We start from the raw sequence: 13,971 nt of genomic DNA, 5'->3' as shown, positions 1-13,971 counted from the left end.
AGAATGAGGAGAGCGGGGGAGACAAAGGTGGCTTCCATCCTGGAGGCAAACCACACACTGTGTCCAGGGAGACTAGGGCTCCCTCTTCCAAAGACAAAAGAGAAGGAGAAGCTGACATCCTTCTTCCTATGGTAAGAAAAGGGCCGCCTCCGAGAGTTGGGAGGTAAGGGCTACTAAGCGGGGCAAAACGCCCTTGTCGGGTGGTTCAGGCTCGGAAGGTGTCGTTGTCGCACAATCTCTTCGTAAGGACAACCCTCCAGCCGAATCGTAAGTGAACAAAGATATTTTAAACATACCCCGTTCCTTTTCTCTTTGCAAAGGTAACACCTAGAATATGCGTTTTGTAGTTCGGCACATAGTCTTCCTCAACAATCCTCCTCCTCGGGGCACCTTCTACTAGAGATGATGGAAAGCGAAACGCCTCCAGAAGATTCCTCGCCCAACAGGGCGGGCGACGTCGAGGTGTCCTCCCGGAGGGTCTCTCCCGATCAGCGGATAATGGAGCCAACGCCCCAAGGTGAAACTTGCCGCCCAGGGTCCTAAGTGTGCGGTCCCTACAAGGGTTAACAATAAAAGCTCCGGACTATCTGGTTTACAGCCGGAGACGACTCTAGGGTCAAGTAGACATACCGTTTCAAAGGGAGTCTGTACTGCCACAGCTGCTTCCGGGAATCCGGATGCGCCGGATACGCTGACGGACATGTTACGGTATTCGTCAGTCTCAGAGGAGCATCCTACCTTGATGGGTACAGTGGTTGAGAGGATTCTGTCCGCGAAAAGCGGATTGAATGAAGCCTTCATGGGCCTGCTAAGAGGCTTTGAGGTATGTAATGTTATATTTTCGATTATGCTCTATACGCGAAATGCACCTGTGTATAGATGGTAGCCCCTGAGACTCTGGTTGGCTCCCAAAGGTAGGCAATCATAGGATCGAAAAAGATGTCCTCAGGTAATAATCTAATGACTGGAAACACAGGCTGTTACCTCCATGACAACTGCCCACGCTACAGAGGTTGCAGGTCTGGAGCATAAGCTTGATGTGGCGGATAACGACATCACGCTTATTAGCAGGCGACTCGACAAGGCGCAAGGTATGTGTTAGAGTATGTATAGTAACATGAGAATGAATCTAAAATTATGTTCTGAGACATGTGTATCTGCAGATGGTGCTGCCGCGGTTGAGACCCTTCGGGCTGAACTTGCTCGAGCCAAGGAGCAAGCCCGGACGAGTAATGTGTCTACCAAGAAGGCAGCTGATGAGTTAGAAGACGGACAGGCTGCTCAGCGCCAGTGTGAGGAGAGAATGACCACTATGGCGCGCGAGCTGAAGGAAGCCACTGTCTGGTGCGAATTCCTCGAGAAGGATGACAAGGCCAAAGCAGCCGATCTTTACAAGGCATTACAAGAGGCAAGAGAAGCACGATCTGAGTCTAGAGCGGCTCAGGAAGAGATCCGGCAAGTTGGGGAGATAGCGGCCGGTAAGCCTTTCTTATTACAGACTAAGTTCGGCGATCCCAAGTATGCCCCGCTTAATCAAATGTGGAGCTCCCTAGATGCCTTTATGGACTTGCCGAAGAGTGCCTCCGATGCGACGCAGTTTTATGAAGCGCAGGAAGGGCATGCAATAGAGAAGCTTTCTTGGTCACAATTCCGCATGCCGAAGTGCCCACTGTTGCTGAACGAACAGATGGCCCAGTGGGCCGAGCTCCACAAGATATCTGGTTTTGCCATGAAGGACATCGTAGTCTGGCTGTGGTCGACTGAGCCAGTTCCGAAGAGTTATTTCGGTTTGGTACGACGACTAGGTGACGCGGTGCCGCGTATCGACGTTGTTAAGCAGTGCACGTGCATTGAAGGTGGCACGGATGGCCCTTTCCCGTGTGAAGACGTACTGGGCGAAGATGAAGGCCACCGATGTTGCAGCGACAAGTCCACCCGAGGGTAAGGAGCATCACACGCCAGAGTATTATTTTGAGGATGTCTTAGAGGGTGCCCGCTTGATAGAGGGTCAATGCTCGAAAGAGATGATGTTCGAGTGAAATATATTGAAATTGTAAAAACAATATTATTATATTTTAAAATTATGCCTAGAAGTTGTGGCTCCTCCCGTGCGGCCGTTTTTGTATAATCTGAAAGTTCTCCAGTCGTCGGCTTCAGCCCCCTCGCATAAAATACGGGGTGTTCGGAAAAGCACTTCATCACTCTTGATCCAACGTCTTGGTCCGTGAAGGAGGTGTCAATGCGACGAACTAGGCAACCAGACTATAGGGCTTTAGCACTTTCACTTAGCCATAGGAGTTTGACGATGGGTCTACGATATAGCCCCTGGTATGTACATAGTTATTCGAATACGGTGCGTTACATGAGTGATCATAAGAACGGTCCTTCGTGCAATACGGAAGGAATCATGAAAGATTCTAATAACTCATCGAGTGGTTGACCAGCTCTTGCCGCATCATGACAGTCAGTTTTCGGCCTTCTCTACTGAGGTGCTCATCTGGATAAACCGGGACACAATCGCAGTAGTTCTCCCTTTACTACCCTAGCCAATATAGCGGAATGAAAGGTAGTAAGCACATGAGTCGGGCAACCCAACTATTGACGAAAGACATGATTCGGAGCTGATGCATATAAGGCCAAACTCGCGACGCTGAAGTGTGCTATAAAGTTGTTCAGACTTGTCGGCAATTCATTTGTTCCCATATCGAGCCCCTGGCAACCCGTGCCGGGGTGTGAGTGTGAAACAACCAGAGGAATTCATATTTTTTTTTAGAAAAAGCAAATACTGGATATGGATTATGTTTACTGGGATCTAATCGATATGTCAATTGCCATTTTACAAATAATAATGCCACGACCCAGGCTATTTGACATGCCGGTGGTCGAAGGCCGAGGGAGAAGGCACTTTACAGGCTCAAAATAGAGAGTGCGGTCTACAATTATTTGGACCTCCTGTCGCACGTCTGCGCCGCCTTGCCTCGGTTAAAGGATTCATTTAACAGGAACAACCTTGGGGTAAGTGTATGAAGCCGAACTCCGAAAGAGTCTGTGAGATGACCAATATTTTGCATCACCTGTGATAAGATAAAAAGAAATAGTTAGAAATGAAAAGGAGGAAACGGGAGTGCTTGTAGGCTTGCCCGTATTGTGCCTCTGCCTATGGCCAGGGTATTTTAAGTGCATAATTATGCATGCGTGGTATAAATTTCGCGTGATTGCGTGGCAAACGACGGAGGCTGAACTGCTAATCCTGCTTTGAGACAGATTGGTTCCATTTAATGGAAACCGGCGGCTTAATGGCCGATGAGTTGTGCAGCTTGACGAGGCTGCTTTGTGCTTCGGCTGTAATGGCCCTAACACAACCCCCTATACGGAAGGAGTGTCCGGTATTTCCGTTTATTGTTATGACACCGCACGGACCAGTCATTTTGAGTTTTGCGAGGGCGTAGAGTGGGACCACATAAAATCGAGCAAAAGCATATGCCCCAGAGGAGCGTGGTAGCCACTGTGGAACGGGGTAATATCAAAGGTCAAGCCCTTGCTTCGGAAGTTGGTTGGTGAATCGAAAATGACTTCCACTGTGACGGAGCCCGTGCAGTGAGCTTCTACGCCGGGTACTGCTCCTTTGAGGATTGTTGTGGTGGGCTTGATTCTAGAAGGATCAATGCCCATTTTGTGGACAGTGTCTTGGTACAGTAGATTAAGGCTACTGCCACCATCCATACGGACTTTCATGAGGTGGAACCCATCAATGATTGGATCGATGATCAGAGCTGCCGATCCTTCAGGACGGGTATGACTAATCTTTGGGGGAACCCGCTCTATGGCGTATGTGTCCCGTAGTGCGCGTGTGCGCTCCTATGTAGGGGTGTGCATCACATATACCATATTTACGGTTTTCACTTCGGGGGGAATTGCTTCTGAACCCCGGTATTCGGCTGGCGAGTCTCTTCGTCATCGCTGTCACTGTGCAGCCCCTTCCCCTTGTGTTCGGCTTTTGGCTTGCCGGCTTGTTTGAAGACCCAGCATCTTCTGGTAGTATGAGTAGCTGGTTTATCGGGGGTGCCATGAATCTAGTAGGGCTGATCCAATATCTTATCAAGGTTGGATGATCCATCTCTATTTTCCTTGGATGGCTTTTTCCGTTGATCGGGCTTGGAGCCGCTGAATCCGTCGTTAAATGATGTGTCTTGTGTTATTTCATCATTATTTCGATGCTTGTGTTTATTGCGTCGTGGCTTTCCGTTGCCGTCTCGGACTTCGGAAGTGCCCGGGTCACTAGCGTTGTTGCTCCTACGAGTGACCCAGCTGTCTTCTCCCATGCAAAAGTGGGTCACTAGAGCGGTAAGGGATGTCATGGATTTTGGTTTTTCTTGACCGAGGTGGCGAGCGAGCCATTCATCCCGGACGCTGTGTTCGAAGGCCGTGAGGGCTTCGGTGTCCGCACAATCGACAATTTGGTTCTTTTTAATTAAGAACCTAATCCAGAGCTTTCTGGCTGACTCTCCGGGCTACTGGATGATGTGACTTAAGTCATCGGCATCTGGTGACCGGACATATGTACCTTGGAAGTTATCACAAAAGGCGTCTTCTAGGTCTTCCCAGCTGCCAACGGAGTTCTCTGGAAGGCTGTTTAACCAGTGCCGAGCTGGTCCCTTTAGTTTTAGTGGTAGGTATTTAATGGCGTGGAGACCATCGCCGTGGGCCACGTGGATATGGAGAAGATAGTCCGCAATCCATACTGCGTGATTTGTTGTTCCATCATATGATTCGATATTCATGGGTTTAAACCTTTCTGGGAATTCATGGTCCATTACTATGTCAGTGAAGCAAAGTGAGTGAGCGGCGCCTCTATATCGGGCCACGTCGCGACATAGCACGAATAGAGTCCGTCTGCGGTTCTCGGCCCGGGCGTGAGTATGGCTATTGTGTCCGACTAGATAGCCGTTATCGCATGTCGGGGCACATCCCCGCGATCCATAGATCGATTTGTTCTGACCTGCTCTACCGTCCAAGTCCTGCCGTAGGTCATATGTGTGTCCCCGAGTTGTTTTATCTCTTCCTTTACGGCGAGGTAGGGCAGGCTGGTGTTCGGCTTGAGTTCCCTCTTTATCCCGACCGCGTACTGTTCGGTCAGCCGCATTGTGCGATGATGGTACGGGCTCCAACGGCTCATCATCGAACTGAGGTAGCAATTTGCGCTTCGGGTAACTTTTGGCTGGGCGCTTGAGGTCGTATTCCTCGGCTGCCAGGAAATCAGTCCATCTATCATTGAGCAGATCTTGGTCAGCTTGAAGCTACTACTATTTCTTTTTCAGGCTCCTCGCAGTGGCTATTAGCTGGCGCTTGAAGCGCTCCTGCTCGAGAGGTTCCTCAGGCACGATAAAATCCTCGGTGCTGAGGCTCGCCTCATCCTCAAAGAGCGGAAGATAATTACTGTCCTCCGAGTCTTCGTGTGTGGCCTGTTCATCAGGGCTAACTTGTCCGTCTTCCCATTCATCTTGTTCGGAAGTTGCCTCAACGGGGTCCTCATTGTCTTCGGCATCGTCCAGAGTGTTATCTTCTCTTGTGCCGGTGTTGCTGTCTTTGTTGCAGTGTGACTTAGAGCGGCACCACTGACGCCGACGCTTTGGTTGTATCTCAGGAGGTTTATCCTCAACTAGATCTTTGTTGTCATCGCTGCTATTCTCTTCTGGTGCATCTACCATGTATACGTCATACGAGGAAGTGTCTATCCAGCGTCCGGTAGATGGCGGGTTTTGGGCCTCTTCTTCTCCGCATCGTCGTCCATACCATCAATGTCATCGGAGCCGTAATCGAGCATGTTAGTTAAGTCTTCGACAGTGGCTATTAAGTGGGCGGGGGGTGGGACGCGAAATTATCCATCATCAACCTCCATTTCGAACCGAATATAATTTGGTTGTGAGTCCCCTGCTAAGGAGAGTGTTTTTAATGAGTTTAGCACATCGCCTAAAGGCGAGTGCCAGAAGATGTCCGCGGAGCTGAATTCAATGATCGACGCCCGATCAAGCTCGTCGTGCGTGGACGCACATGCTTCAGAACCTGTAGCCGGAAACGTGTCCGAGGTTCTGGTAACACAGATATCACTTGAGGTTGGGTCTGTGTGCGGCTCCAACGCTGCTGAGTCTGCGGCCTCCGTGGTGGGGTTGAGCCTCCCGTCCTTGGATGGCATGATCTGCTCTAGATCTAGAGCCAGAGCAGTTGTATGTTCTATCTCCTGGGTGTGGTTCGATGATAGATTTAAGTCATGTTCATCGTCATGACAGGGATCAAGTCTCCGCGGTCTCGAACCTGTCGAAGATCAAGTCTCCGCGGATGTCCGCGACATAGTTCAAGCTTCCAAATCTGACCTGGTGGCCATGGGCGTAGCTATCGATCTACTCTAGAGGCCAGGCAAGTTGGCCCACACTACGAAGCCGCCGAACACGAAGATCTGTCCGGGGAGGAAGGTTTCTCCCAGGGCAATGTTGTTGTGGATGACTGACGGGACCATCGAACCTCTTGACGATGACACAGCGGAACTCTCAATGAAAGCACCAATGTCGGTATCAAAACCGGCGGATCTCGGGTAGGGGGTCCCGAACTGTGCGTCTGAGGTTGATGGTAACAGGAGACAGGGAACACAATGTTTACCCAGGTTCGGGCCCTCTCGACGGAGGTAAAACCCTACGTCCTGCTAGATTAATATTTATGAGTATGGGGGTTACAAGAGTAGATCTACCACGAGATCGTAATGGCTAAAACCCTAGAAGTCTAGCCTATCTTATTATGATTGTCCCTACGGACTAAACCCTCCAGTTTATATAGACACCGGAGGGAACTGGGGTTGTACAAAGTCAGTTACATAGAAAGGAAATAGTACATCCGACCACCTAGCTTGCCATCTACGCAAAGGCGAGTCCTATCCGGACACGGGAGAAAGTCTTCTATCTTGTATCTTCATGGCCCAATAGTCCGGCCCACGTACCATAGTCTGAACGCCCGAGGACCCCCTAATCCAGGACTCCCTCAAAGAGTGATAGCAATCTCATAGATTTGGGCTCATCCAAGTACCTACAAGGGTTAGATAACATGCAAGGCTACAAGTATATTTCCAGGATATATGATCATCATCATGAGAGAAATATCAAGGCTTAGTTCAAAAGGCAGTGCCTAGGAGGCGCCTAGGCATGCTTAGGCGCTAGGCGGTGGACAAACGCCTCGCCTAGGGCATAAATGGAAGTCTAAGCAGGGCAATCAAGGAATTTTCTACCCAAGTGAGAAATCACGCCATACTGCACTGATATGCCAAATATGCCATATTCAAATGGCAAAAGGTGGTAGTTTACTTATTTGTTGAGGTGTGTACGTAGCCGAGAACTCATGTGAAATCCCTTCTTCGTCAAGAAAGGTACCCACATTGGTGTTCTTGAACTCCTTTCTGTTGTCGCTACGAACCTTCTTGATCTTCACTTCAAATTGATTTTGGGCCTTCCTAGCGAAGTTCTTGAAGATCTTTTGGACCTGCGATTTATCATTAAGAAAGAACACCCACGTAAATCTTGAAAAATTGTCAACAATGACTAAACCGAACGAGTTACCACCGAGACTTTTCTAGGCGTTGGGACCAAAAAGATTGATATGAAGTAGCTCGAGCGATCTTCTTATGGTCCTAATGTTTTTCACGGGATGACTTCCTCGAACCTGTTTTCCTGCTTGACAAGCACTGCAAAGTCTATCCTTGTCAAATATAACATCTTTAACTCCAAGGATATGATCACCTTTAATAAGCTTATCAAAATTTCGCATGCCCACATGACCTAACTGTCTATGCCACAACCAACCTTTATAAGATTTAGCAATTAAGCAAGTTATGATTATAGATCACCTTTTTAGTGAAATCAACGATGTATAGATCACCTTCATAAGATTGAGCCTTTTTAGTGAAATCAACGATGTATAGATCACCTCTACGTATATTGGTAAAGACCATATTATGATTATCTCTCCGAAACACTTGGCAATCTACTTCGGTAAATAATACATTGAAACCCAAATCGGCTAGTCTAGATACGAAAAGTAAATTGTAGCCAAGAGATTCAACGAGCATAAAATTTTGGACGAAGCTGTCATGTGAGATGGCCACCTTACCAAGGCCAACCATCTTACCCTTTGAGTTATCACCAAAAGTCATATACTTTCGAGGGCCGGCGTTTTCATAAAGCTCACAAAACATATCCTTGTCTTTGGTCATGTGATCGGTACATCCACTATCAAGAACCCATTCCTTTCCTCCAACCATGTAGCCGCGAAGGTTAGCCATAAGACCAAAGTGTCTCATAGACTCATTAATAGCAAAGTCACTATCATCATCCTCATCATATTATCCTTGTTCAACATCATCCTGTGATTGACCATCACCTAGAGAGAGTGATTCATTAGATGTATGACCAAGGCAATGTTCATTTTTATGAATCTAATGACTTGAGAGATGATGCTACTAATGACTCCTACATCTCCTTTAGCACGCATAAGGTCACGAAGCTCAAAAAGACAATCATCAAATTTAGGGTCACTGGGTTTCATTTTATGAAAAGCTATGGACTTTTGAAGAATTTCATCTATATTTTTGAAGGAATAGTTTGGAAAACGTTCCTCAAGAAATCTCCATATGGTGTAAGCACATTCAAGAGTAGGCAAGCATACAATCAAATTTCTAGGCAATCCTCTAATGATAAGATTGATAGTTCTAAGATTACGGTACATGTCAAGAGACTCATTGGGGGTAGGATGCAATGGATCAAAAAGGGGCACACAAGGGCTAGTAATGTACTTGTTCAAGTGATATTCGTTGAAAATCTCAAGCATCTCATTTTTCCAAGCACTATAAAACTCCCCATCAAGCATAGGCACTCTACATCTAAAACTCCCAATCGTAGACTCATCCATCTTCCTCCAATGGTGATTAAACCAAAGAAATAGAGACCAATGCTCTGATACCAATTGAAAGGATCGAAGAGGTGTCTAGCGTGGGGTGATTAGACCCTCAACAAGCAAAAGTAGCAGTTTTTAAATTCTTCAAGTTGAGGTGGAGTTTTACCACAAGTTTAAGCATTCACAATACATTTTAAGCACGAATGGAAAGCGTATATGAGCAGCGGAAAGTAAAGCATGCAAGTTGCAAGAAAGTAAAGGATGGCATTGGAGTGTGCAAATGCAATTGGAGACGCAGACATTTTTGGCGTGGTTCCGATAGGTGGTGCTATCGTACATCCATGTTGGTGGAGACTTCAACCCACGAAGGGTAACGATTGCGTGAGTCCACGAAGGGTCCACGAAGAAGCAACCTTGTCTATCCCACCATGGCCATCGCCCACGAACGATTTGCCTCACTTGGGTAGATCTTCACGAAGTAGGCGATCTCCTTACCCTTACAAACTCCTTGGTTCAACTCCACAATCTTGTCGGAGGCTCCCAAGTGACACCTAACCAATCTAGGAGACACCACTCTCCAAAAGGTAATAGATGGTGTGATGATGATGAACTCCTTGCTCTTGTGCTTCAAATGATAGTCTCCCCAACACTCAACTCTCTCACACAAATTTGGCTATGGTGGAAAGATGATTTGAGTGGAAAGCAACTTGGGGAAGGCTAGAGATCAAGATTCTTGTGCTTGGATTGGAATGTCTTGGTCTCAACACATGAGTAGGTGGTTCTCTCTCAATAAATGCGTAGTGGAAATGTAGGCATTTTCTGATGGCTCTCTCTTGAATAGAGAAGGGGGTGGAGGGGTATATATAGCATCCACACAAAATCTAAGCGTTACACACCTTTGACCCAACCCGGTCGGACCGAATAGGTGAACTCAGTGAGACCGATTCAGTTCAAAATGTGAACGTTAGGATTTTCGGTGGGACCGACATGATCAACTCGGTGAGACCGATGTGCTAGGGTTAGGGCAAAACCTCATCTCGGCGTGACCGATTGCATGAACTCCATGGGACCGATTTCAGCAATGAGCAATCAGAGAATTGGTCAGGCAAACTCGGGGGGGGGGGGACCGACTGCTTATGTCGGTGAGACCGAAATAATTACAGCAAGCAATAGGGAGTTTGCAAGGCCATCTCAGTGAGACCGAGATCCCTATCAGTGAGACCGAACTGATTAGGGTTTCTAGCAGTGGCTATGTCAAGTGACGTCGGTGGAGACGAATAGATCAAATCGGTGGGGCCGAGTTTGACTTTAGGTTTTGGACATATTTGGAATTGAGAAAGTGGTTGAGGGCTTTGGAGCATATCACTAAGCACTTTGAGCAAGTTCACCATTAAGCAACACCTCATCCCCTTTTAATAGTATTGGCTTTTCGTATGGACTCAGTGTGATCTTGGATCACTAAAATAGAAATGAAGAGTCTTGAGATTTTTCCAATCTTTGTTCTTAGCATCTTGAAGGGGTTCCACATCCTCTTGTCCATGCCACGCGATTGTTGAACTTTCTGAAATATATACTAGATAAAGATGTTAGTCCAAGAAGAGATATGTTGACGTTAATTACCTAAATCACACAGGGAGCACTTGTGCTTTCAACCTTGTCCATGACGTACACAGCTGGTGCTATATCTCGTGATGCACGATCTTATTTCACCTGCAAATCGGATCTGATACCCGGGTGTGTCAAATCAATCCAAGATTTTAAGGTATATTTCGTCTTGCCTTAAATATTGAGAAGTGTGCGGATAATGATGTCACATATATTTTTCTCGATGTGCATCACATCAAGATTATGCCGCAGATTCAAATCTTTCCAATACTCCAAGTCCCACAAGGTGGAACCACATAAGGAATTATCTCTCTTCGGCCTTGCCATGCTTCCTTTTCCCGCTACCATTATCAGGATGGTTTCTTGGAGTAATATGCCTGACCTTCTGTAATTCCTCCTGCAACTCAGCGCCGGTGAGCCTCTTTGATGCATCACGGTTTTCATGCTCTGCATTGGACACGGGTCTTCGGTATTTTCTAGGACAGGACTTGCCCTTGGCAAGGAAACGGCGATGTCCTGTGTAAAATATCTTGCTAAGTATTGTGTATGACAACAGATTCTTGTCACAGCGAACACATGCATTCTAACCATGTGTTGTTCGCCCTAACATAGTGCCCAAAGCTAGATAATCATGGATGTACCAAATTATAACAACACGCAGAAAGAAATCAGTTGGTGGGCTGCTATATAGGTCTCGAGTGAGAACACCCCTCCATAGCTTCTAGTTCCTCCACAAGAGGCTCCATGAATAAATCAAAAACCTTTCCAGGACTTTTTGGACCTAGGATGAGCAAGGCCATCATGTAGTTTGATTCTTTGGTGCAGACATTTGGTGGCATGTTGTAAGGGATAAAAAGCACTGGCCATATGCTATGTGTGGCGCCCTGGTGGCCAAATGGGTTGAATCCATCTATAGCTAAGCTAAGTCTCATGTTTCTCGGCTCAACAACAAACTTTTTGTGTTCCCGATTGAAGCTTATCCATTCAGTACCATGAGATGCATGGCTCATTACATTCTGATATCTGTACTCCTGGTTCCTAGAGTGCCATAGTACATCCTCTCTTGGGTTAGCATCATGAAACAACCTCTGCAATCTTGGTACAATTGGAAAATGTCTCAGAACATTATGAGGAATCTTCTTCACAACATCTCCATCTTTCCATCTTGATGATTTGCATTTTGGGCATTCACTTAAGTTGGCATAATCCTTCCAAAAGAGAACACAATTATTCTTACAAACATGGATCATATCATATCCAATTCGAACTACATGAAGGAAATTCTTCATTTTACTATAGGTGTGTGGCAGCTCAGACGCATCTGGGTAAGATTTGTGAAAAGCAGCCAACATTACATCGAATGATTTGTTGGTCATCCGCTCAGATGTCTTCACCTGATGAAAGGTGACCATAGCTGAGAATATTGACAGCTTATTTCCAGCGATGACTGCCACATTGCCTCTGTTGGAAAAGGCAATGCCTAGGAGGAGCCTAGGCATGCTTAGGCGCTAGGCGGTGGACAAACGCCTCGCCTAGGGCATAAATGGAAGTCTAAGCAGGGCAAGCAAGGAATTTTCTACCCAAGTGAGAAATCACGCCATACGGCACTAATATGCCAAATATGCCATATTCAAATGGCAAAAGGTGGTAGTTTACTTATTTATATGAGCAAAATTAATACCAACACACATAATAATCACAAATACACCCTGATAGTTAAAACTACATTACCGCCAAGGTCGCGCCTAGGGCGCTTAAGAACCACCTAGGCACTAGATGAAGGCTAACCGCCTCGCTTACGCCTATCGCTTTTCCAACATGCGGGCCCATAGTTTTTCTTGTGCAGGTGCAAGTTCACGAAATGCATGAGCACTTCATAGCATTGTTTCAATGTTGGTCAAACTCATTTGCTCTGCCGCCGCCACCACCTCCTCTCCTCTTCCTCCTGAGCATTAGGCAGATCAAGATGGTGATCTACTGCTTCCACATAGTTAGTAACATTGACGTTCACAACTTCACCATGATGAACCCATCTAGTATATGTGACCGAAATCCCATACAAGTGTAGATAACTTTGCACAATTGAGTGGGGTCTTAAAACTGAATACATACAACTGCTACATGGGCAGAGCACATCTGATTTCGGACCATCGTACTCAGCTCTGTTAAAGCTCATGAAGTTTTCAACCCCTCGACATATGGAGGGGAGAATCTTCGAGCAGAAGTTATCCAAGTCATGTCCATCCGTTAGACATACAAATTAGTTCTTCTACTAGATATTATAGGAAAAGCATATATGTTTTCTATAAATTCCAGAAAAATACCAACGTCGATGTCTAAAGCTATGGCAAGATATTTCGACAAGTAGATCTAAGTAAGGAAATATATGTAAAGCTAATTCAGCAAACAGATTGAGTGCTAAATTATGGCAGACTATTTCAGCAATCAATGAGGCCGATCACACAACCATCGAAGGCCATCTTAGCAAGAAATATTGAGTATAAAACAGTGACGAGCTATTTCACCTAACAGATTGGCTACTAGACCATGGCAATTTACTTCATAATACATACATGGTCCTAATATATGGCAGGATATTTTAACAACTAATCGAGCATGGCATGCCATCTTAGCAAAGCAGATTGAGTGCAGAACAAGGCAAGGAAGCTTCTTAAGCAGAGTATATTGAGTTACTGACTATAAACTATTTCGACAAGTAGTGAGATTAACATCGTCTATCAGCTAACATTCAGTGCTACTATGACATGCTGATACGTCTCCAACGTATCTATAATTTTTGATTGCTGCATGCTATATTATCTACTGTTTTGGACATTATTGGGCTTTATTATCCACTTTTACATTATTTTTGGGACTAACCAACTAACCGGAGGCCCAGCCCAGAATTGCTGTTTTTTTGCCTAATTTAGGGTTTCGAAGAAAAGGAATATCAAACGGAGTCCAAACGGAATGAAACCTTCGGGAACGTGATTTTCTCACCGAACATGATCCGGGAGACTTGGACCCTACGTCAAGAAACAAAGGAGGAGGCCACGAGGTAGGGGGCGCGCCCTCCACTCTCATGGCCCCTTGTTGCTCTACCGACGTACTCCTTCCTCCTATATATACCTACGTACCCCCAAACTATCAAATACGGAGCCAAAACCCTAATTCCACCGCCGCAACTTTTTGTATCCATGAGATCCCATCTTGGGGCCTGTTTTGGAGCTCCGCCAGAGGGGGCATCGATCATGGAGGGCCTCTACTTCATCACCATAGCCCCTCCGATGAAGTGTGAGTAGTTTACCTCAGACCTTCGGGTCCATAGATATTAGCTAGATGGCTTCTTCTCTCTTTTTGGATCTCAATACAATGTTCTCCTCCTCTCTTGTGGAGATCTATTCGATGTAATCTTCTTTTTGCGGTGTGTTT

This window comes from Triticum aestivum, chromosome 4A (assembly GCF_018294505.1).
Source record: "Triticum aestivum cultivar Chinese Spring chromosome 4A, IWGSC CS RefSeq v2.1, whole genome shotgun sequence".
Taxonomy (NCBI): Eukaryota; Viridiplantae; Streptophyta; class Magnoliopsida; order Poales; family Poaceae; genus Triticum; species Triticum aestivum.
This window is presented reverse-complemented; position numbering follows the sequence as displayed.